The following is a 25,314-nucleotide window of genomic DNA, read 5'->3' on the forward strand; positions in this document are numbered from 1 at the left end:
TCCTTTAATTCGCCGGTCACCCCATTGTAGAGATGAGGAAATGGAGGCGTGGAGAATTCAGTCACCGCCTGGGCTCACAGAACTCTGGACTGGGATTCCCACTTGGCCTGCAGCCTCCTGCCCTCGCTCCGGCCCCTCTGTCCTTCACAGGCTTGTCTTCTTTATTTTCTCTTCTCTTGTCTACAGCGCATCTCTGTGCACCCCATGGGACCCCCTGAATGAGGTGGAGTCATAGCCAGGCGCACATGTTTAAAATGACCTCCTTAGCCTGGCATGGCAGCACACACCTGCGATTCCAGCACTGTGAGAGGCTGAAGCAGGAGGTTTAAAAGTTTACCCAGCCCGGGCAAATGAGCAGTTTGCTGAAACCCTGTCTCAAAATTTAAAATTAAAGAGCTGGGAATGGAGCGCAGTGTGAAGGCCCTGGGTTCTATCCTGAGCACTGCTATAATAATAATGATAAGTAAAAGAAATGAAAATAGAAAGTAAAGTGGCCCTTCCCTTCCGGCTCACTGCTCTGGACTTTGCCCCCCCCCAGCACCGGAAGGCCTGTGCCTCCAGGCGGGGCCTGACTCCCAGGAGGCTCTGGCTTCTGGGCACAGCACTCCACAGGCTCCTGCAGTCTCTTGTGCCTGATGTCTCTTCTCATGTGTGGTACCCGCTGGGCTCCTCTCCAGCTGCCAGGGCCTGACTGACAGGTGAGCTTTTCTGAGACCCTGGAGCAGTGCTTTGCCCTGAGGGCCAGGAAGAATCACTGTGTGCCTCCAGACCCTGGATCTGTCACCCCCTGCTGGCCTGTGTCTGCAGTCTCTGCCACCTGCTCGGGTGGTCTCACCTACGGACAGAGAGTGTACCTCACACCCAGACTCCCAAGGACCAGCTCCACCTCACCAGGCACCAAGCCCCTGCCTCTTCCAAGCTGCCCAGGCCTCTGGAGACTGGCCTGGGCTCTGGGGCCCTGGGGACAGCTGGCTGGAGACACCCTTATCCGTCACCACTGTCCAGCTCAGCTGGGATAACAGTCAGAGGAGCAAAACCTCCATTTCTCCTTCATCTCAACCAGCGGACAAAGAGACAGTTAAACCCCCCAGGTCCCTCAGAGGCTTTGAGGGAACGGAGTGTCGGGTTTCCTGTGGTGACAGGGGCAGGACTGCAGCCTCCAGAAGCTGAGGACAAAAGCTCTGTCCTCATCCCAGGCCACCCCAGCCATCACCTTTGCTGGATTGCAGTGGTCTCTGAAGTCTCTGTGGCTCCCGGAGGTGCCGAGGCCCCCATTCTACAGAAGGGGGCCTCGCAGGGCTGGAGGAGGAGATGGGAGAGGCGCGTTATTGCGCGCTTTTTCTTAAGCCTGTGATAAGCTCCTTCTATGAGGCTATAGATCTCGTCACATAAAATAGATTTGTGGACTCACAGCCTGGGGAGAGCCACGTTCTTGAGCCGCGGAAATGGCCCATTTTTCCACCCTCTTCCTCGAGTAACTGATGGTCATGAATTTTTCACCCAAATGTCGCCACTAAAGATGTCACTAGCCTCCCTCCCCGGGAGATTTTATGATCTGGCTGTAATGGCATGGGGGTGGAGGGCAAGGAGAGAAAGGAAAGCCCAGGTCCCGCAGCTAGAAAAGGCACTCAGGGCCAGGGGAGCCAAAGGATCCTGAGAGGTGGGTGACAATTCCGGGGACAGTGGCAGCTGTGTTTATTGAGCAGTTACTGCCCGGCAGACAGAGCCGAGAGCTTTACGCCCATTATCTCATTCAATCTTGGCACAGGCTGGTGAGGGGGCAACGATGGGCTGGGACCGGGAGGCAAAGCCAGGTGACCAGGGCTCTGGCGTCTGCACTGCCTGGGTCAGACACCAAGGTGACTTTGAACTTGTCGTTCACCTTGTCTAGATCAAGTCTTGGAAGAGCAAATACAGTAGGATGATGTAACACAACCACCACATTCCCACCTACCAGGGCGTTAACTTTGGAGGATCAATGTCCAAGTTGCCCTGGGAGGAGAAGTGGCCTTTCTGCCCACACAGCCACACTTGGGAGCTGAGATGCTGGCTTTGGGTAGCTAGTTAGGAGCTGAGATGCTGGCTTTGGGTAGCTAGTTAGGAGCTGGGGCTCAAAGGGGCACAACTGGGACTAGAAACACTGCCATCCCCTTCGTGTGGGACTCACACAGTGGTCTGAATGGGGTTTGTCCCCAAAGGTTCACCTGTTGGAGTCTGGTCCCCAGAGTGGTCATGCAGAGATGGGGGAGACCTTTAAGGGGTACACCCTAGTGGGGCCCACTGAGGTCCCTGTCCTTGGAAGAGATCAGGTAGCTCTTCTGAGTTGGTTTTTGGAAAGAACAAGAATGAACTTTCCGCAGCCTGTCTGGCTTCTCATGATTGCTCCTCCTGCTATTGTGATGCCAGCCACCATGAGGTCCTCACCACCAGCACCAAGTCCTGGAACCTCCAGAACAGTGAGCAAAATAAACTTCTTTTCTTTATAAAGTTACCCAGCTTGGGTATGTTGGTATAGTAACAGAAAATACACTAATACACCCAGCAGCCTCCTGCACCAGGGAGAGTGACGCTTCTGCCTGGAGGATCTTTATAAGCATGTAGCCACCACCTCCAGCATCAGGATAACTGGCACCATAAATTCTTTTTAAGACTGGAAGTGGGGGGAGCACCTGGAGGTAGGGAGCAACTGAGGGCTAGGCAAAGGAAATAAGTCTTTTGTTTTGGTTTTGTTTTGGTGGGACAAGGTCTCACTACATAGCAGAGACTGGTCTAAAACTCTTGACACTCCTCCTGCCTCAGCCTCCTGAATGCTAGGATTATAGCTGTGAGTCACCACATCAGGCTAAAAGGAAATAAGTCTTAAAAGCCAACCCAACACCAGAGTCATTTGGGGATTTGATTGACAGATCCACATTTGGCTTGCAGCTTTTCAAGGAAACTCTAGCTTTTCTTTCACCCTACCAGTGATGGGGAGCTCATTTCCTTTCAAAGCCACTTAATCCATCTTCTTACAACTCTGACTGCAGATCAATTAGTCAGCCTTCCTGTAGCTCTGGCCTCCTGTCTACTACTCCCTATGGGCCTCTGAGGTCCCCCCAGGGCTCTGCGGACTGGGGTCATCAAGCAACTCAACTTTACTACAAAAGTCGGTTCCACAGCTCCTAGAGATTCCTCATGTTCACTGTGTACTCTGTACCTGTCCTTGCAGGCAGGAAGAGGCAGGCCTGGGTTGCTGTGCCCATTTCTCAGATGAGGACACCTAAACCACACCTGGATATCGTGAAGATGGTGGTGACCCTGTGTCATTCTTTTCTCTCCCCAGCTGCACATCACCTGCTCAGTAACAGCTCTGGCCAGACTCCGCCCTGGCCATACTGACCCGCTGGACACACTCTCCCAGGACCCCAGACCCAGGGTGCAGGCTGGGAAACAGAGGGCGCAAGGGGGTTGGTGGAGGGGACGCTGCCTAAACCTCTGCACTCTGCTGCCCTGAACAATGGAAGGCTCCCTCTTCCCTCCCCTGCTTGGCCTGAACCTTTTCTTCTCAAACAGGAACCAAGGACCATCTCCAGCCAGGGCGGCTCCCACCAGCATCCTCTGGTCAGGTGAGACCCTCTCCTGTGCTCTCCAAGTGAGTGGCCACTGGAGCAGCACTTTGCAACTTGTTTCCCATGAAGCTGCCAGGTGGGTCCCTGGGTCCCCAGGTGGGCCTGGCAGGCTGTCCTGAGCAAACCGTGGCCAAGGTTCAGGAAGTCTTGAAGACAGTAATCCACCAGTTTCCAGAGCGAAATATAGGACCTCGGCTGCTCAGCAAAGCCCTCTTCCTGCAGGAGGAGGCCTGGCATGGGGCCTGGGGGAGGGGCTGCCAGACTGAGGGTGGGCAATAGAAAAGTGGAGGTAGATCCAGGGCCAAACCCCAAGAAGGAACTCAGAAATGTCCACAGAGTGATTGACAATTTATAGGAATCAAGCACTTTGCACGTGGCAACCTTGGCTGTGGCCAAATTATTGCCCTATAAATGAGTAAGAAGTGCGTTGGCTGATTCACAACCAGCAGGAATCAAGCTCTCGAGACAAGTCAGCAGGACATAACGATGCCCAAGAACTAATGGGTGCTGGGAAAAGAGGCTGCTCCGGGTGCTTGCTGAGCGAGTCACCAGCTTGGCGGGGGTGGGGGGTGTCCCGGAAGTCTTCTGGGAGGAGAGGAAGACTCAGTTGATTTCCATTAGGGCCTCCGGGGCTGCAGTGCCCCTGATGCCCAGTGATTCGCCCCTGAGACGGCTCTGTGGTGGGCTAGGATGGGAAGGAGAGGAAAGGTTGGAGACCAACCAGCTCAGAATCTCTTGAGTTTTATCTTGAAAATACAGGCAACTTTGACCTTGTGCTCCATCACACCTCCTTAGTTTTCACATAAAAGAAAGTTTTCCATTTCTTTATCGTGGACTTGAGTAGAGAGATCGGAAAGCTGGGAGACGCACCCCCAAACACAGTGGGCTTACGGCTGCAATAGAGGCGGCCTCACACTGGCAACGGTGGGCTTTGTCATCAGTGCGGTTGCCACAACCGAGAAACCACCTGGATGCCAATGCAGCTGGACCTGCTCCTCACCGGAACGCAGGCGAATTCCAGGGGATGCACACGAGCCACGCGCCAAGGGTGAACCCCATAAGAGGACCAGAGAGGAAGGTGGATGAGGCCCTTTTACAGCCGTGGGGGTGGGGATGTCTTCCAATGACACCTCCAAACTGCAAAGCCAGAGAAGTTGAGAGATAGTAAATAATAATCTTCTAAAGACAATACTGTAGACAAAGTCATAGCCAAGGCCAATCTCCCTACTGTGTAGTCTTTAGAGAAAAGGAGAAAAAGTCTGACAATCCAGTAGAAAAACGGGCACAAGATTTGACATGAATGTTTCAAGGAAAAGAAAAAATCAGTTGCCCTTAAACGTAGGAAAATGTTCAATCTCCTTTATATGAAGGACAATATGCACTCAGACTACACCAAAAGACAGTTTCTTACCTATCAGATAGGCAAGACTCCAAAAGTGCACCAACCCAGCCCGCCAGGAAGGCACTGCAGGTGAGAATGCAGAATGATACCACAAACCCCGATGAAAAATGGTCTCAAAATTCTTATCAGAGTGACAGATGTGTCTGACCCACAACCTAGCGACCCTGCTGCTGGAAACTTGCTCAGCAGATACACCTTGAACTTGTGAGAAATGATGTACGTACAAGTTTATTCGTCACAGAAAAAAGAAACAAAAACACCTTGGTGACAACCCCGTTGTTTTACAAGTGCATGTGAAAAGGCAAGGGAAATAAACTATGCTATACACACACTGTGGAGTACTATGCAGCTGTTGGAGGAAGGGGACAAAGGGAAGGGAAATAGGAGGAGAGGCAGAAGGGGAGGGGGAAGGAGGGGCTGTATATACTAGTGTGGAAAGATCTCCCAGACGCAGTACTAAGTAAAAGCGCGAGGAACAGGACAGCATATCTGTGTACAAATATACCTTGTCATATGCATTTACACAACGAAGTACCAGAAGGACCCACAAGAAACCAATTAAGTGCTTCTTAGGGAACAGGGCGATGGGAGGCCTGGGACCTCAGTGGGAGGGGGATTTCTGACAGCTGCCTTTTATAGCAGTTTGTATTCAAACTGTGTCAACATAAGACGCGCTCGGACTTCTAAGATAATATTAAAACAAATGACTTGCCATGTAAATGAAATAAACGGGGATGCTTATCAGGTTTTTGCCTGGTGGTTTGTTTATGGCTCAATGCCAAGTCTTAGATCCTAGGGGATTCACTCCCCAGTTTGAGGAAAGGGACAATGGAGAGCCACAGGAGGGTCCTAAGCTGAACAGGCTTCTGGCAAACCCTAGAAAGCCCACAGCCTTAAGCTTGGGGCCAAAGGATATCTATAGGCCAAGAGAACCTGGGGCTACTGCCCCGGGGCAGCTTTCAATCATGTGGGAGCCACTTAGGGCCCAGACCTGGGCACACTCTGTGTCCAGTGTCCAAGCCACCCTGGAGGCAGCTCGGTGCTTAGGTCCAGTTCTGCCTAAGACAGAGACTTGAATATGGAGACAAAGGTCAGCTGAGGCCTCAGTTCGGCCCCTGACAGCTGGTTTCCAAGCCCAGATCCAGAACAAGGCCCCTCAGCTGGTACCTTGGCAGGTGGCTGCTCAGCAGGCCCCTCGGGTGTGTCCCTCTCCTCCCTTTCAAAATGAACACTTCCTCCCACCACCAGTAGGGATGGAAGGGTCATAGGGACCACACTCCACATCCTACTTCCTACAGAAAACCTTCTGGTGGCCATCAGGATGGCAGGGCCCTGCTTCAACTGCTTTTAAGGCCACGACCTGCCCTGTTGCCTTCCCCCAGTCCTGGGCCTAGGGCTCAGTCCTTTGGTTCTGAGCGCCCACTACCTCAGGTCCCATCTGCATCCGGCTCTGCATGGACCCCACCAGAGCCCAGCACCTGCCCACCCCACAGCATGGGACTTAGGCACAGTAGCCCTATGCAAACTCTTGAGGGCTGTGCCCCGGCCTCATCCCCATCCCCCTGGGTGGCTGCCCTGGCTCTTCCCGCCCGCTGGGGTGAACTCTGTGCTGACGCACCCTCCCCAGAGGCCTGTGCACACCTGTGCACGGAAGCCTGTAATTTGGCTGTGTGAATCACAGGTCAGATCACACCCAAGTTACCGGCACTCTGCTCCTTGGGGCGGGCTGGCCAGGCCGTCGCTTTTGTCTTCCAATTATGCTGTCTTTTATTGCTCTTTTAGCTGGAAGAGAAACACCCAAAGAGGCTGGGTCTGAAGGCAATTAATAACATGAGGGAAAGTCACGCAAAGCCACCAGATCTGGGGTCTGGAGGAATTCCTGTGTCTGGAAGCGTGCTGGCCTCCGGGGTGGGTGTGAGGAGGTAGGGTAGGGTGGTGGCTGGGGCCTGGGTGCTGGAGTCCCACAGGCCTGGGTTCCAATCTCATCTGTGGTGTGATCCAATTGTGGGACCCTGGCAAGTCACAGCCCCTCTCTGAGCCTCCTTTTCTACAGGATGGCATTAAAGACCAGGGACTGAGATACACCGGGAGGCGCCTGTTGCTTCCTAACTTTAGTCCGCCCACAGCGGTGCTGTTCTTCCTGCCTACAACTTCCTGTCACTTGCACCAATCCCCGGCCCATGGCCATGCACTGGGTAGGTGGACCGGACAGCAGAAGAGGTACGGACTTTGGAGTCGACTTCATCCATTTCACGAGTGTTGACCTACTGAGGACCAGGAGCGGGGATCCAGGGACCGGCTTGCTGCTCCAGAGAGGCCGATGCCCCTACACAGAGAAGACAGAGACAGTGGACGCACACCAGCACTGAGGGAGGTCCAAGGGGTGTGCCCTCCCCATGTCCTCCCTGCAGGCCTGAAGGCCCGAGGGTGCAGAGAGTCGGGAAGTCATCTCAGGTGACACTGGGCCTGGGAAGGGAGAGGAGCTGAGAGTGGACAGCTGGCGCCACAGGAGGGAGAAAGGGAGAGGGAGGCTGGAGGAGGAGCCTGGAGCAGGGAACAGAGCAGGATGAGGCCAGGGTCTGTGTCCTAGGGATCCTTTGCACACGGTACACCAGTTAAGGCCTGAAGCCCTGAGCTACTGCTCCCAGCGGTGTGGCCTCCTTTCTAACTCACCAGAGTGCCCCGGGGGCACCCAGGTTGCAAGACTGCTTAAAGATTAAAAGAGGGACCATACCATACTGAACAAAACTAATTAACTGGATAAATAAGTAAACGGGGTGGAGGTGGGAAGGTCAGCTCTTCCAGAAGGTGAAATGCCACTCACCCATAGAAGGAAATGGAAAGGTACCGTTACTTTAGACAAACAAACGCCTGGTGATAATTGTGAGTAATAGCAGCTGATGAGCCGGGCATGTGCCTGTAGGCCCAGCTACTAGGGAGGCTGAGGCAGGAAGGTCACGGGAGCCTTTCACCCTTTTTGTGGTTTTCTCAGCCAAAAGATATTGTCTCCCTCCAAGCACGAGACAACACAGGACAAAACAAACGGAAGGACATTTGGCAACACTGCTGATGGGTCCTCTCCCTTTGCATCCAGGTATAAGGATGGAGAAAGAGAAGCTGCTGCTGCTGTCTGAGGACCGTGCTACTGCTAAGTGCAGGTGGGGACCCTGGACAGGATCGCAGGCACAAAAGTGACAGCAAAACCAGCGAAATCAGAAGCAGGCCCTGCAGTTTGCTTAACAGCAGTGCACCAATGTTAATCTCCTACTTTCTGTAACTGCACCTCAATGAAATGTTAACTTCAGGGGAAGCTGGGCGTAGGGTACACAAGAACTATTACTTCTTGCAACTTTTCAGTGAGTCTAAAATTATTTTAAAATTTGACATAAAATGAAAAGAAAAAAAGCACAGTGTTTGTGGTTCTTCAACTGGGGGACACATCTCATTACCAGGTGTTGTTGTTGTTTGTGGTGCTGGGATTTGAAGCCAGGACTGTGAACCTGCTAGGTAAGTGCTCTACCACTGAGCTACACCCCACCCCACCAACAAGCTTTTTTAATGCTGGTTTGGCCATCTCCTGGCCCCTCCTAGGGTGACGCTCAGCATCTCTCAGGAGGGGCCCAGGCCTGGTATCATTAAATGCCCCAGGTGACACTGATGGTAGCTGGGCTATGTGTAAATCATATGTAAATCACTCGGCCCACAGTAAGTCTTCAAATGAAAGCATTGGTTCATCAGCTTCATGCATTCAATAATTATGGTTGAGTACCCGCTGTGTGCCAGGTGATGCGAGATGACAGGGATGTTTCAGTGGGCAGATGAGTAACAATAAGTGAGATTATTACACATGTGCTCATGGCTTTAAAAGGAAGTAAATGGAACCAGGTATGGTGGCCCACACCTATTATCCCAGCACTCTAGGAGGCCAAGCCAGGAGGATCAAAAAGCTCAAGCCCAGCCTAGGATCTTGTCTCAAAGTACTAATAATAAAGAAAGGGCTGGGGATGCAGCTCAGCCTGAAGGTCCTGGGTTCAATCGCCAGTACCCCTCCCACACATAAAGGAAATAAATTGATATAGTGAGGAATAACAGGTCAGAACAAAAACGATCATTCTGGCTCCTGGGTGGAAATGGACCCAGGAAGGTGGGTTAGGAGGCTCCCAGGTCTTTCCAGGAGGGAGATGATGTGGCCTGGGCCAGGGAGGCAGTGGCAGGGCAGGTGCCCTGCTGAGCCAGTGACTGGCCTTGGCATTGTTCTGCAGTTTGGGGCAAGCAGCCCCCTGACTGCTGAGAGATGTGGCCTCCTTGCCCTGTCTGATCAACAAATTTCTTGATATCCCAGCCCTGAGTGGCCAGGTGCCTAGGAAAGCCATTCTCACTAAGGTGTGAAGGACTGACAGCCAGTCTTTTGCTGAAGGGGAGAGAGAGCACCAGAACACTGGTTCCAGAAGCAAGAGAAAGTAGAAGATACTGAAATTCAAACTTTAGCCCCTCCCAGTTGTACCCTCTTGGCAGTGGGAGCCCCTCAGGGTTCATTTATTAGCTGCAAACTCCTTCACTTAATTCCCCAAATCAGCAACAGATGTAGGAATTCAGCCTCTGGTCCAAACCCTACCTAACATGGGAGTTGCCTCCATGGTTGATGGCTGTTGGCTCCTGGCTTAGACACCTCCAGTGACAAGTTTCTCCAGGGGGCTCCTATTGATGGACAATAACTAGCAGAAATTCCCTTGTACAGGGGGCAACACATAGAAATGAATGTAGGTGGATCTACTTGTTCCTCTTTCATAGATGGGGAAACTGAGGCACGGAAAGTCACTGCCTGAGGTCACATGGGAGAGAACAGAGCTAGGCATAAACCCAGCTGAGAACCTAATTCTTGAGAACTGTAGCAGATGACACGAGAGAGCTGTCCCCAGGGTCCCCCCGGGAACCTGCCTTTGGGTTACAGTGTAGTCTCCTGAAAGCCATGTCCGGCCCATGGGTCACACGGCCCAGGTGGAGGGGTCATCCCAACCCCACACATCACTCCACACTTCCACTGGCCTGGAGACCAGAAGTAAGTGCTGGGTGGGTGACTGGAGCCCCAACAGTACTCTCCAGTGACCTCCCCTGACCTCCAGCCCCCTCAACCCCCTCCCCTGCTCGCATCTTGGATGTTCACAGCTAGGATGTGTCTCAGTCTCAGGTAGCAAGGTGAGGAAGAGGATGGTGATGTCTTCCTCTTGCCCCCAGCAGAATGTGTGGGTAGGAGAGGCCAGGTTCAGGCTGGGGATCCTCAGGAAGCCACTTCACCTCTTAGAGCCAAGGAGAGCCCAGATTCTTGGTTTTGATTTCCTTCAAAAACAGTCCCACCTGTATGCCTACAATCCCAGCACTCTGGGAAGCTGAGGCAGGATGATCACAAGTTCAAGCCCAGCCTGACCAATTTAGTGGACTTTGCCTCAAAATAGACACATTTTAAAAGGGGCTGGCAATGTCGTTCAGTGCAAAGGCCCAAGGTTCAATTCCCAGTACTGCAAAATAAATAAATATTCCACCAACCAAAGCTCCCAGGAAGTTCTTGGCTTCCCCTCCCTTCCTGGGCAATTCTGGAATTCTGGGACTCTGGGGTGGAAGGACAGGGACTAGGGACTCCTCTTCTGCCTTGTCACCTTCTTCCCACCCTAATCACCCCTGCTCTGCTGTCTTGGGAACTCCGGGCCCCAGCCCAGCCTCCTGCCCACCCTGCCTGCCACTGCAGCCCCCTCCCTCCCCTTGAAGGCCGCGAATGCCGCTGAGGGATGGAACATCTGGCTAATGACGGAGAAAGTGCTGAGACGACAGGTTATTTCAACACTGTCATCATCCGTTGGGTATTTCAACACTCAGTGTTTGTGCAAGAGACATAATGGGGCCTGTCATAAACTCAGTCTCGAAGCTCGGACATGTCGCGTCGTGGAGGGGTGCTGGGAGGTGTCTGGTTTAGCAATCGGCGCTCTCTGGACTCGGCCTCCTTGGGGTTAGCTTGGCTCCTGCCGCCCAAGGCCCAGAGAGAAATCGCAAGGTGGCAGAGAGAACCCAGAGCAATTACCTCTGGGGGTAATTAGATGATGGCACAGATAGCCCGCCTTCCTGCCTTCAGAGAGAAGCAGAGGAGACCAGCCTGTGCCAGCACTGCCGTGCCAGCCCCATGGGGAAGGAGGCCGTGGGTGACCTCATGGAAGCCATGGATGTGAATCACTCCAGACCAGGTTCCTGCTTCCCTGGGGGTGGCCCAGAGGGGCAGCCACCATGCCCACAGCTGGTCCTAGGGCCAGTGTCCCTTCCACAGAAAGCCTGACTCCAGAATTGGACTTGAAATCCTTGATCCCAACCTCAGACTGACCCAAGATTTGGTCTAAACCCAGCCACCCTAGAGGAGGCTAAGTGGAGATCAGAGGGGAGCAGCATCCTGAAGCGGGGATCGAGGAAGGGTGGGGACAGCTTCTGTTGGGGAAAATGCTGAGCTCCCTGCCACTTGCCCAGGGGCTGGCAAGGCTAGGATTGGACACAGCTGGGCAGAGCATGGACTCCTGGCCCCAGATGACCCTGAAGGCCGGACAGAGGGGCAGCAGCACAGACATGGGATGGGGACACCTCAGGAGGGTTTCAGGAGGAAGCCTGATGGATGAGTGACCAGAAACTCCCAGGCTGAGGACCAACCCCCGCCTCCTGGAAGACAGAGGGGCAGCAGCACAGACATGGGATGGGGACACCTCAGGAGGGGAGGAAGCCTGATGGATGAGTGACCAGAAACTCCCAGGCTGAGGACCAACCCCCGCCTCCTGGGCCTCCACCTGGATAAGACACCCTGTGGGAGGGAAGGGTGAGGAGAAAGATGAGGACAACCCAGAAAGCTGGGGCATGACACAGGCCGGTGGACACACACAGACACAGGCCGAAGCTGCTCCTGAGGCAGCAGAGGCCCCAAAGCAAAGCTCCCTTGGGCAGGCACTGGGGAGCCACAGAGACATCGGAGCACCAGAGTTATAAGCAAGCAATGGCACTTTGAACTTCTCCTTAGGCTCAGTGTGGCGGCAGCAAGTGAAGAGTGTGAGGGGCAGGGACGGGAACTGGGGAACACAATAGGGGCCCTGCAGAGGTGAAAGACAGGCAGGGAAGCGTTTCCCTGGGACTTTGCCATCTTTGTGGAAATTGTCCCCACGGCACCCAGGCTGGTCTATACACCCTCCACCGCCCTGGCACAGATCCTCTTTTATCAGACCCTTTGGGGACACAGTCACCTTCCAACCAGGCCCAAGACTTCCCATGGCTCTTGCTTCCATCACCAGGACTTGATTCCACCCTCAACCCCCACCCAGAGGGTCACAGTCCCTCTGCCACAGGATGTTTCCCAATTGCCATCTCCCCAGTAGCCGTCACTAACTCCAAACAGAGAAGGCCTGGCCAGCTGTCCTCAGACACAAATGGGCAGGGGACAGTTCTTATGGTCCCTCTGACCAGGTGACACGTGCCAGCCACGGAGGGACTCCTGGGCCAGCCTGCCCACCCCTCCATCCTGCAGGGGGCCACTGGGGTGTCAGGAAGGATCTCCTCTGCTCCTACCGCGGTAGCCCTCAGGTGTCACCTGGGCCCCGGTGTGGCTTCCTCTCCGGCACCATCCGGAGCCACAGGAAAGCTCCTGGGAGGGTACAGCTCACCAGGTCTGGGGTGGGCAGACCCCACCAAGCTCTGTGTCTGGAGTATGTTGTTTCCGTCACTGGGTGGGGTCTCCTTGCCTCTGGTCGGGAGCTGACACTGCGGCTCAGCGGGCTCTGGGTCAGGCTCCAGTGCTGTTCCTTGGCGTGGTCCCCCTCATCTCCCTCAGACTCATGTGCTCTTTCCTCTTTTTCCTTGTTCCTGGTACTGGGCATTGAACCCAGGACCTTTGCACTGAGCTACATTTCCTACCCTTTCTTGGTTTTTCTTATAATGAGACAGGTTCTTTTTAAGTTGCCCAGACTGGCCTCAAATTTGCCATCCTCCTTCCTCAGCCTCCCCAAGTGCTGGGATTATAAATGCACTGCTACACTCAGCTTCCTGCACTCCTCCTCAAATGGGGCGAATAGCATCCCTTTCAGACACAGCCTGAGCAGTCGCGATGAGGTGTGGGAACTGTGTGGCATCCTCAGGGTGACGGGCAAAGTCCCGCCTTGTGGCAGAACCATCTAGAGTTCCTTGAAAGACCATCCTGCCCCCAACCCCACCTGGGCACAGCTCAGCCGGTGAGGCTAGGCCACCAGCTCCTGGGCAGAACAGGTCTGTGTCAGGCTATGAACTCAGCAGAGCCAAGAGGAACGATTGCTGTAGACGTTCAACGGCCCTGGCTGGGTCATCACTCAGGGGCACCACAAGTTGCTGCCCTTAGAATGGAGCCAAACCATCTTGTTTCACTCAACCCTGGGAATGCCATGCCCCAATCAGTCCTTATCTGCCCTTCACTGACTCCTCCAGCCAAGACTCCACTGCAGAACAAGGAGAAGGCACCAGAATTCAGGTTGGGTCAGTGTGGCGGTGCATATCTACAGTCCCAGCACTCACTCTGTGAGGCTGAGGCAGAAGGATTTCAAGTTAGAGCCCAGCCTTTGAAATAGTCATTTATTGAGACCCTGTCTTAAGATTTTAAAAAAAGTTAAAAAAAAAAAAAAAAAAATGCTGGAGATGATTAATGCAAAGGCCCTGGGTTCAATTCCCCAGTCCTGAAAAATAAAAATAAATATAAAAAAAGAACAGAGATGGGCAGCAGGGATGGAGAAAGCAGCCCCTCTAGGAACTGGAAAGGAGGCTGGCAGAAGGGCAGTACTCCCTCGGATGCCAGCCCACACTGGCACTGGGAGACACTCAGCCCCAGGGGCTGGATATCACTTGAGAAGAGGCCCCCACAGCCCCTTGGAACAGGGCCCATGGGCCAGACTGGGTGCCAGGGGAACCCACAGAGGCATCCAGCCTGGCCCTGCTGCCCGGCCTCCTACTCGGCCTGGGGCAGCACAGATGACGGCAGTGCAGGGCTAGGGCCTCCCGTTGTCGCCTCCCCCGCCGAGCAGCCGGATGGCACCGTCTCCTAATGCATCTGCCTGTTTACATTCCCCCAACGAGAAGCAGCTTTGTTTATGGAAAAGAGCTATTTTTCGCTCCATGTCTGCTCCCAACTCCCCCGGCTCATAGGCGGAATGGCGGCTGCTCTCTTGGGGAGCGGAGAGGAAACGTGGAGATCATCCATGCCCTGGGGACAGTGCTCCAGGGTGCCCACCAGGGAACCACGGACACACACCATCTCACTGATGAAGGCTCCAGGGAGAGGACCTACATGTAAACCAGTGTGGGGAAGCGACACTGGCCGGTGGCTCCAGGGGCAGAAGTACAAGGTCCTCACCTGGGGACACCAGCTCCAAGGTGCACCCATCTACACCTGGCCTCTTCCACTAGGCCAACGCACCCTAAAATCCTGCCAGGTGAGGAGTGTGCTTGGTCCATTGCACAGACAGGACACGGAGGCTCCCAGAGACAAGGGAGCATCTCAAAACCCATGGTTTCTGACGGTCAGAGTCACATCCTAGAAATCCGAGGTTTTGCCCCAAACCTCAGGCTTTTCTCCTCCTCACCACCCCCAAGATGGAAGTAGATGTATATCATGAAGAGGGAGTCAGTGGGAGACCCTGGGCAGAGCTGTTTCTGTGAAAAGCCACAGCAAACGTGTAATCCACTCTCAGGAAGTGGCGAGCAAGGTGTGAACAGAAATAACCAAGTTGGACGACACAGGCACCTCTCCAGAAGGAAGCTGCTCTTTTCCACCTGGGAACCCCGAAGTTCAGAGGAAGAGGCAAACCTGTCTCCCCGGGGAGTAGAAGAAGGGATAAGGGGCAGGTGTGGAGACTCCTACTGGTGCCCACCTATGGCCCACTCCCCACACCTTCCCCCCCACTCCTTCCTCCGTCCTGCTCGTCTCCTCTGCAGAATCTGCTTTTCCAGGTGCATGCAGTACCTGGACACCAAGGCAGGTCAACATCGGTCACCATGACGACCAAGAAAGAGAACGGAAACCTGGTGGAGTGGACACCAGCTAGAGCAGCCATGGCACACCTTCTGGCCCTAATTCTCTCATTCCAAGGGGGCTCACCAATTGCCTAGGAACAGGGCACTCAGGAGCCTCTGTGCCCGGAGCAGCAGTGAGGCATCATTCAGTTAAAGATGAAAAGTCTTCAACTAGGAGACTGGATGGGTACATAGCCCTGGGATCAGTTTCTCTTAGACACCCTTTGGGATTCCTAGCCTGAAGCCTCTGGTGTCCTCGGGCTCCCCAGGATAGAGCAATGTGGACCTGGGCCACGTGACAGAATAAAGCCACGCACACTGAGCTTTGGGACATGCCGCTGGTCTCCGTCTCGGCCACTTTTGCTCCACTTTGTTCCCACATGTGCAAAACCACAAGGAAACTTTGTGAGTCCTTGATGGGGGCCATCAGGGGCCTCACTTCCTGGGCAGACAGGCATCCACTTCACACAGATGCCAACAGCTTCCTTGTGCCAAAGTGGCTGCCTTCTGTCCACACTCCTCAGTTAATCCTTGGGAGGAGGGTTATCTAGACAGGAAGGAGGAACAGCACTATGCTCATGGCCAAACTGTATGTGTATGGCAGAGCCGGGCTCCCTGGCTGGATCTCAGGAAAGAAGTGTGATGCACAGACAATGGTTGCTTGTCATCCCGTCATCAAGGCAGTACCGAGACCAAAGGTCAAGGGTCTTCCACAAAGCCGACCCCAGAAGAAAAGTGGCCCTAAGTCCTCATGGCTTCCTGTCTCTGATTTTCTCTCAGTGGTGTCTTTGTAGCTGTTCATCAGACAGGCAGCTTGAAGCAGGCCTTCCCTGACTCCCATGTCACCATGCAGGGGGACCCTGTGACCATGGGTGCTGGGGTGGCAAGGCTTGCTGAGCCCAGGCACAGCCCCACTGGCCCAGAGCTCTGCCGGGAAGCCAACCACACCTTGTGCTTAAGCACAGCCCTGGGCATCTTCAAAGGGGCTTTCCCTGCCTCATCCCAATTCACCTTTTGAGGTAGGCAAGAAACAGTAGAAAGGACGTGACTTCCCTGCTGTCAAACACCCAGTAAGCCAGGGATGCTGCCACGCATAGCTAACCCCAGCATTCTGGGAGGCTGAGGCAGGAGGATTGCAAGTTCAAGTTCAGCCCTGAAAGCTTAATGACTTAGTGAGACCTTGCTTCAAAATAAAAAATTTAAAAATTACGGGAATATAGCTCAATATGAAGGCCCTGAATTCAATCCCTAGTACCATTAAAAAAAAAAAAAAAGTAAGTGTCATGCCAGGATCCAACCCCCTTCGTTTTCTGCCTCAGCCCACAGCATTTCCCAAGGGCCCACTCTGTACCCAGAGGTAGTGGAGGCCTGTGATGAGTGCGGACATGAGTCAGCAGCAAGGGGCTGCCCAGAGCACAGGATAGGGAGTCCATCATTCCGTGCCCCCTGTCCTCAGCTCTTCTCCCACTCCATCCCGTCAGCACCAAGGTGTTGGCGGAGGTCTCATGCAGAGACAAGCCCAGAAGAGGGGGAAAGGGGGCCTTGTGGTTTCACAGCTCCTGTCCCCACATGGCCCCCTCCAGGAACCTCTCACCTGGTTGGCTTCCTTAACTCATCACATCAGCCCTTCCCTCCTTGCCGGCTGACACCTCCATCAAGACCCTGTCCCTGGCCTCTGCCCCACCATCCATCCCCACAGGCATCAGAGGTACTGCTGAAACTCAGATGAGACCCCATTCCTGCCCCCTCCAGGTGTACGATGGCTACTGGTGCTCAGACAATGAAACCAGATTCCTCTACTTGAACACAAAATTATCCCCATATTACTGCTGACCCAGGTCCTTCTCTGCCTGGCATGAAAATTGTGGATCTACCTCTTCCCACCAAATGGGATGGAATGCCTTTCTTTTGCTTCCTAAATGCTGCTGAATGCTATTCCTGGGGAGTTCACCTCTTGGTCAGTTATATCCACCTTCCCAGACTCCTTTGCAGCTAGGGCTCCATCATGTGACCTGGGCTTCACTAATCAAAGCACCTACCAGGCTCAAAATGGGAAGCAGTGGCGCAGGAAGTAGATGCCGTTGACTAAATGAGTGAGAGAATGAGTGTTCGTTCTCCCTGTGCAATAAGCCAAATGTCTCTTGGCTCCAGGAGAACTAGAAAAGAAAGGACAGATACCACATGGCCCTATGGCCTGGTGGGCGGTACTCACTCCTCCCCAGACACCTCTCCAGGTCCTCAGCTTATAGTGGCACTAAGGGCACATGTAGGGCTAGCTGTTGCTCCAGCTGCCTGGGGCTTATTAGCTGATTCAATCGGACAGTATGTCCAAGAAATAAATGTGAAGGTACTGGCTTATCTCCATGTCTCCTTATCCCATCCCACTATTGATTTGTATCTGAAAGGCTTACACAGCTCACCCCAGAATAGCCCATCCCATACCATGGATGGTGGAAGACTGGGAACTCCTTACCCAAGATGCCTACGACGTCCTATTATGGGAGCAGAACTGGTCACATCTCACAGTTAGCCAGGACCCAGAGCACTGCTTCCACTGAATTTTGCTTTGGGGGAATTTCAGCTTCCTGCTGGATACATTTCTCCAGCACAGCCACCAGCTGTGGAAATCCTCTTCTTATTTTTCATCTACAAACCCACTCACACCATGCATTTGTGTGGGCAGGTTTACTGATGCTTGGAGACACAAGGGATCTGCCTTGCAATTACAGGAACCTCTTAAAATCCTTCTCTGAGGATATCTCTGCCATCTCAGGCCTGGTGCTCCCTCTTCATCTTCCTTTTGCCCTGCCAGTCCCCCTGCAGTCAGGCAGAGCAGCACAGCCTCCATCGGCCCACTTCCATCCCAGGAGGCTCTGATCAATTCTCCCAAACAAGTATTCACTTCTAAGCAGAATTTGATGCCAGTTCTGAAAACAATGCACTTTCTCACCCCGCTGTACTGGCTCAGAGTCACATCCCCAGCACAGTTCCAAGTGCCCCTGGTACTCCAAAGATCCAGAGTTGAGCACAGCACAGATCCAAGCCTCATAGATGGGGGGGAGGTGGCCCTAAGGAGCCAAGCAGGAGAGGGCATGCTGAGGTGAGGGCACAGCCAGGACCTGAGCAAGAGAGAAGAGGGCAGATCCTGCCACCTGGAAAGGCCAGAAAGAAGGTGAAAGAAATACCAGATTGGAAGGGGCTTCAGGAGGGGACAAGGAAGCTGGGTCGTGATCAGCCACCCCTTCCTCTCTGTGAGAGAGGTTCACTGTTCAGGATGCACCATGATCATCTGCTTTGGTGTCCTCCTCCAACAGCAGACAGACAGCTCTCAGCAGGTGAAGGGTGAAGGCCAAGTTCAATCTGCAGCAACAGCACAGCATCTGTGGGTGACTGGAAGCCACAGCTCCCTAACACTGTAGCAGACATAAGAGATCCTCAGGCTGGATGTCAAGTGACATTACAAGGTGTGACCGAAAATATGGTGAGAGCTGCCGCCAACTGCCATGCAACAGAAAGGCAGCTCATATAAACATGATGTGTTTCCTCATCCACCTTATTCACTGGATCTGGCACTGTGTGACTTCGGGCTCCTCCCCAAGCCAAAACACTTTGAATTGATTCAGAACATCGAGAGAGTCATGACAGCACAAGTAAAGACACTCACGAAAGAGCACTTCCTGAACTGCTGCAGAAAGTGGCAAGGGTGGTGGGATGAGTGTGTTTCAAGCAAGAAAGTGTTTTGAGAGTAATTAATGGCCATGTGTCTTTTACTCTAACATTTGGGGGGTACTGGGGATGGAACTTGGGTCCTCATGCTTGCGAGGCAGGTGCTAACACATTTTTTAAATTCAAAATTTCACTGTATTTTTCAATCACACTTCATACATGGAGCATTTGAGACTCCTCAAAACTCCCACGGCAAGTGCTATGCTCTGATAAGGACCCAGATCTCACCTCAGTTAAGAAGTCTCACCCCCCAGAACTCAGATCAAAGGCGGAGACTCTGTGTTCCCCAGTAACGCCCAGGACGGAGGGAGCTGGCAGCTATAAAACATGGCAGGAATCCAGGCACTGCCATGCTATGTGGGATTACTGTGAGTCGGTTTTCTGTCCCCTCTATCTCTGGGTTCCTGGGACTTGCCGAGCAGGGAGAGTGGGCAGCACGCACCTGACAGCCAATTACACGCCGCTTTGCTTGGTTATCTAATGACTGTTTCAGGCTTGTGAGACTCCTCACTCGTACCAGGCTCTGTGGCACAGACAGCAAAGTTCTGCGCCTTCTCTGGGGCCTCCCCTCCCACAGTCCTGGTCCCTCGGCAGATGTCCAGCACGCCTTCAGACAGAGCAGCGATCACTGAGTCCTGCTGGAATGGAGTATCCCTTACCATCATCTGAGAGGTTTGGTATAATACCCAGCTCCGGCCCCATTTCCAATGATGCTGATTTGATCAGTTGAGCGGGGTCCCAGGCATCAGAATTTTAATAAACTTCCCAGGGGGCTCTCCTAGAGAGGCTGAGAATGCTGCTGTAGTGACTCCCACAATGTGCCATGTGCACTCTGAAGGCTGCTCTTAGTGCTCAGCCACTCCCTACTTCAGATCTCGCCCACTTCCATGGCTTAACACCCCACTGCATCAGGTGACTCCTAAGTTACAGTTGCCAGCCTAGGAAGATTTTAGGCTCCAAATTATAACTGAAGGGGCAGCTCCCCTGCAGGCCTACAGGGACAGACGCATGTGGCATGGTGCTCTGTATCCCCGAAGCAGGCATCTATCTTTACCTGTACGTAGGACCTCAGTGAGTACCACGCTGAATGGTGGTTTTTGTATGGCATGCTATGAGTGCTGTCAGTGATGGAAACCAACTGGAACCAGCCCAAGCAAGGGAAAGGTGGGTAGGGTCTTCTATAGCTTTGGGGTACAGATGGGTACAGGGGCATTTGGCTCCAAGGCTCCTAATATCATCAGGAACTTCATCTCTTCATGCTAAATATCACAGGGATGGTCTGTAAGTGGCCTGATCAGTGTCTACCTGACACCAGTCCACTGAGGCCAGGTGTGGGGTTGCGAGGCACAGCTGTTCTACTCCCACCACACAGAGCAGCTTCTCATTAAGATGGTGGAGTAAAGCCAGATCTCAACAATCTCTTCCTCCAGAGCCTAGCCGCTTGTAGTATTGGAAGAATAGCAACAAAGGGAGAGGGCATTGTTGTTGTTAGCTGGTGTATTTGTTGAGGCCCTGGTAAGAAAGAAACAGACACAGGACTTAATGGACTGATTAAAGAAACATTGACCTAGATGCTGAGATACATACCTTTAATGCCAGCACTGAGGAGGCTGAGACAAGAGGGTCTCGAGTTTGGGCAACTTAGTAAGACTTTGGGGATGGGGGGAGAAGGAGGAGAGAGAGAGACAGAAGAAGAAGGAGGAGGAGGAGGTGAAGGAGGAGGAGGAGGAGGGAGGGAGTGAGATTATAAGGAGATTATTTCTGAAGGTGAGGGCTAAGAAGATCGATAAAGGGTGGTAATGCTCACAGATATCAGCAGTCACACCCCAGCTGCCCAGCCAAGCATGCCCTCAATTGGATGGATGCAGTCCTTGCCAAACTTGGAAAAGGAGGCATTGGAGGAATTGGTATCCTGCCACAGTTTCAGTATGCTTTGTCCCTTCCAAAACTTGTGCTGAAATGTGATTGCCACTGTGGTGGTGGTGGGAGATGGGGCCTTTAAGAGAGGATTGGGTTGTCCATTGGTGAGTTGGGTGGATGCCTTTCTGGCTAGAGGGTTAGTTCTCTCAGGAGTGGGTCAGTTATCATAAGAGCAGGGTGTTATGAATTGAGTATAACTTCATGCTTTCTCTCTTCCTCATAGCCCATTTGCCCTTCCACCTCTCTGCTTGTTAGGATCCAGAATAAGTCCTCACCAGATACAGCCACCCAAGTGTGGACCTCCAGCTTTCAGAACTGTGAACTAAATAAACAGATCCTTGGAAATTACCCAGTCTCGGGTATTCTGTTAGAGCAACAGAACAAGTCTAAGACACACCCCAGCCTCCCTCACTGCAGGCTTCATATAAGTCATGGCTACACATCGCTAGAGGTCAGAGAGATCCCAGGTGATGCAACTCACAGAGCTCAGCCTTCCAGGCTGGTGGAGATGCACAGAGATGATGGCCAGACTGGCATCCATGAAACATCCTGCACATTGGGCAGCCACCCAAATGGCATGTGCTCCCCACCATTCCAGGGGCAGCCACCTTGGAGTCATCCTGTGTGCCCCATTTGTTCTTTATCCACATTTCATCGCCAAGTCCTACTGATTTCCCTTCCCATACATTTCTGGAGTCTGTCTCTTCCTGTCTTTTCCACTTCTCCTTGCTTGGAACCTTTAATCATCTCTCTCTTGCATAAAGTCATTCCCAACTGGCTTTTCTATGTGTAATCAAATCCATCTCCACAGAGCCAGGGCACTTGACCCTGGCCCTTCCCCACTGAACCCTCAAGAGCCCCAGTGCTGCAGGATGATAGGTTGCCCTGCCCTGTATGCTCTGGGGCTGTAGACCTGTGGCAGCTGTGTGGCAGCTGGACCAGAAAGGTTGGTGACCAGCTGGCTCAGGAATTTGGGTCTTTTCTCTTAGGCAGTGGGACACCAAAAGAGCTTTAAAGAAAGATTTTGCTGTTGTTGTTGTTAATTTTTCATTTTGAATTTCAGACTTTTCAAAATGTTGCAAAAAGAGTAAAACATAGCCCCAAATAACACACAGTAGACCTTTTATGCAGATCCTTCCAAATGTTAGTATCTCACATGGCGCAATTAATCAAAATCAGGAAATATTATTTCAAATTTTATTTGAATTTATGCAGTTGTCCTGCTGTGCCCCTTTACTGGCTTGTGATGCAATGTAAAATCATTTTGCTTTTAGTCATTAAATTTTAGTTCATTCAGGTGGAGTGGTGCACAACTGCAACCCCAGCACCTGAAGCTTGAGACAGAAGGATCCCAAGTTCAAGACTAGCCTGGGCAACCTAGTGGTTTAGTAACCCTGTTTCAAAATTAAAAAAAAAAAAAAGGCTTAAGAATGTAACTTAGTGTGGAAGCTCTGGGTTCAATTCCCACTACTGAAGAAGAAGAAGGAGAAAGAGGAGGAGGTGGAGGTGAGGAAGAAGGAAGAAGGAAAAAGAGAAGAAGGGAAAAAGGAGTCCTTAGTTCTCTTTAATCTGGAGCTGGTTTTTGGTCTTTATTACTGACACCTTTTTATGTACATATTTATATGTGGGCACTGTACAAATGTATGTGTGTATGTATGCATTTATACAATACTGGGTGTTAAACCCAGGGCCTCACACATGCTACATCCCCAGCTCTTTTTATTTATTTATTTTTATTTTTTTATGATACTGGAGATTGAACCCGGGACCTTTACACTGAATTACATTCCCAGCCCTTCTTATTTTTTTATTTTGAGTCAGGGTCTTACTAAGTCACTAAGTTGCCCAAGCTGGTTTTGAAGTTGCCATCTTCCTGCTTCAGCCTCCCAGAGTGCTGGCATTACAGGTGTGTGCCACCATGCCCATTTGATCTTGATGCTTTGACCAAGACTGGTCATTTATTTTCTAGAATGCATCTCCATATGGCTTTGTGTAATGTGTCCTCACAAATTCAGATTGCACATTTTGGGTAAGAATACCACAAAAGTAAGATTATATCTTTCTCAGTTCATGTTATTAAGGGGCATATGATGTTAATTTGTCTCAATATTGGTGATATTAATTGTAACTATTGGATTAGGATGTTGTCTACCAACTTTATCCGGTATAAAGTTACCATTTTCCTCCTTAGTATCCTATGAGGGAAATAGTTTGGGACAATGTAAATGACCTATTTCTCATATATTTTTACTTAATCCTTTTAACATTCATTAATGCCTCTTTTCTCAAGCAATGATTATGCTGACATTTGCACAACAGTGATTCTCAAGTTCATTCCTTCTATATTCCATACAGTAGATGGAACTCCACTATAAGAAGAGAACAGAGAATCCACCCAACCAGAAGATGATCTCCAGGGACCAAAACAGTAACTTGACATCTATATCACATCCCTCACAAAGGACTAGTATTGACAATATATAAAGAACACTTACAACTGAATAATAATAAGACAAACACACCACTAAAAAAGTGGGCAACGGATCTGAAGAGATCTTTCTTTCCTTCTTTCTTCTTTTGGTACTGGGGCTGAGTAAATATTTCTCAAGAGGCCTGGGATGGTAGAGTGCATGCTGACCATGTCCAAGGCCTTGGCTTCAATCCTTAACAATGTCAAAAAAAATTTTTTTTAACAAATGAGCATGAAGCACATGAAAAGATTCTCAACATTATTAGTCATTGGGGAAATGAAAACCAAAGCCACAAGTGTGATGTCACTTTGTACCCTTTGGGATGGCAATAATAAAAAAGAGAAAATAAGTCCTAGGGAGAATATGAAAAGAGGAGAACACCACACACTGCTAGTAGGTTAGTGAAATGGTGCAGCCCCTGTGGAAAACAGCCTGGCCTTTTCTCAAAAGGTTAGTCATAAAATACCACATGTCCCATCAACTTCACTTCTAGGTACCTGTAAAAACATAAGTCCACACAAAGACTTGTATGCAAATGGATGTGGTGCTGCATGCCTGTAATCTCAGCTACATGGGAAGCTGAGGCAGGAGGATTGCAAATTTGAGATCAGCCTGGGCAACTTAGTGAGGTTCTGTCTCAAAATAAAAGTTGTTTCAAAAGACCTGGGGATGTACCTCTATGGTAGAGCACTTGCCTAGTATGCATGACGTTCCTGGCTTAATCTCCAGTATTGAAAAAAATTGTACACACATGTTCACAGCAACATTATTCTTAATAGCCAAACAGCAACCAGTTGGTGGTACATTCTGCAATCCCAGAATTTCAGAGGCTTGAGAGTACAAGGCTATCCTGAGCTACATAGCGAGTTCAAGGCCAGCCTGGACTACATAGTGAATCCCTATATCAAAAAACCTAAAAAATAAAATAAAGTTTTAAATAGCCAAACAGCAGAAGCAACCCAATGTGTACCAAGTGAAAATGGATTAATAATAAAATGGATCCATACAATATATGTGCTGCTGAAGCAAGCACAAATGGATCCATGCAGTAGAATGATATTCAGCAGTAAAAAGACATAAAACAGTCACATGCTATAGTGTGGATGAACCTTGAAAACCTTATGCTAAGTGAAAGAAGCCAGACACAAAGGTTCAGTCACTGCAGGGCTCTCCAACCCCCAGGGGGCCACAGCCTTGAATAGCAGGAGGTGAGCAACGGGTGAAAGGAAGAAGCATCATCTAGATTTAAAGCCACCCACATCACCAGCTGAGCCCCACCTCCTGTCAGATCATCTGAGGCCTTCGATTTTCATAGGGGCGTGGACCCTACAGTAAACTACACAAGTTTGGGATCTAAGTCGTGCTACTTTAAATCACCCCAAACCATCCCCCACCCCTTGTCCAGGGAATAATTATCTCCCACAAAACTGGTCCCTAGTACCATAAAGGCTGGGGACTGCTGACTTATTGTATCGTTCCACTTACATGAAATGTCCAGAACATGCAAATGATGGGAAGTAGGTTAGCGATTGCTGACAAGAGAGATTGGGGCAAGAGAGACAATCAGGAGAGACTAAATAGATGACTTACATGACATAAAAATTATAACTCAATAAAACTATTATTGAAACCTGGAAAAACAGGGCTGAGTGTGTGGTCAGGGGTAGTGTGCCTCCCTAGCATGCATGAGGTCCTCGGTTTGATTCCCCAGCCCTGCAAAGGACAAAAACAAAACCAGCAAGGGCTGGGGATTTAGCTCAGTGGTTCTGGCGACTGCCTTGCAAACGCAAGGACCTGAGTTCGATCCCCAGTACCAAAACAAAAACAAAACCAGCAGCAATGCTTCTTAAGCTCTGTGGTAGCCTCAGCAGCTGCCTGTGCTCCTGCCTGCAGTGACCCTCTGCATTCAGCTGGCACCAAGCAGAACAACAGTATTCTCCCAGGCTGGGCAAACAGCACCCACTTGCCAGTTTCCTGCTCTAAGCCAGGAAGATGCATCGCCACCTTTGATCCTCTATCTCTTTACTCCCCAGCGAAATACCCAGAGCCAGACTGTGGTTTTAAGACTTAAAGTCCAAAGCCATGAGTCAACATACTGTACTTATCAAGACCAACGGTTGCGGTCACTGTGTAT

At 51.4% G+C, this 25,314-nt stretch overlaps 1 long non-coding RNA gene across 1 annotated transcript; it reads left to right on the top strand.

The window, feature by feature from the left end:
- The first annotated feature begins 585 nt into the window (after positions 1 to 585).
- Positions 586 to 3,584, top strand: LOC104858663. The gene is made up of 3 exons (XR_779191.1): positions 586 to 698; positions 2,361 to 2,456; positions 3,323 to 3,584. It is a non-coding gene; the product is annotated as an uncharacterized LOC104858663 (long non-coding RNA).
- Positions 3,585 to 25,314: the final 21,730 nt, after the last annotated feature.

This window comes from Fukomys damarensis, unplaced genomic scaffold, assembly GCF_012274545.1.
Source record: "Fukomys damarensis isolate Sample0158 unplaced genomic scaffold, DMR_v1.0_HiC HiC_scaffold_17, whole genome shotgun sequence".
In the NCBI taxonomy this organism is placed as follows: Eukaryota; Metazoa; Chordata; class Mammalia; order Rodentia; family Bathyergidae; genus Fukomys; species Fukomys damarensis.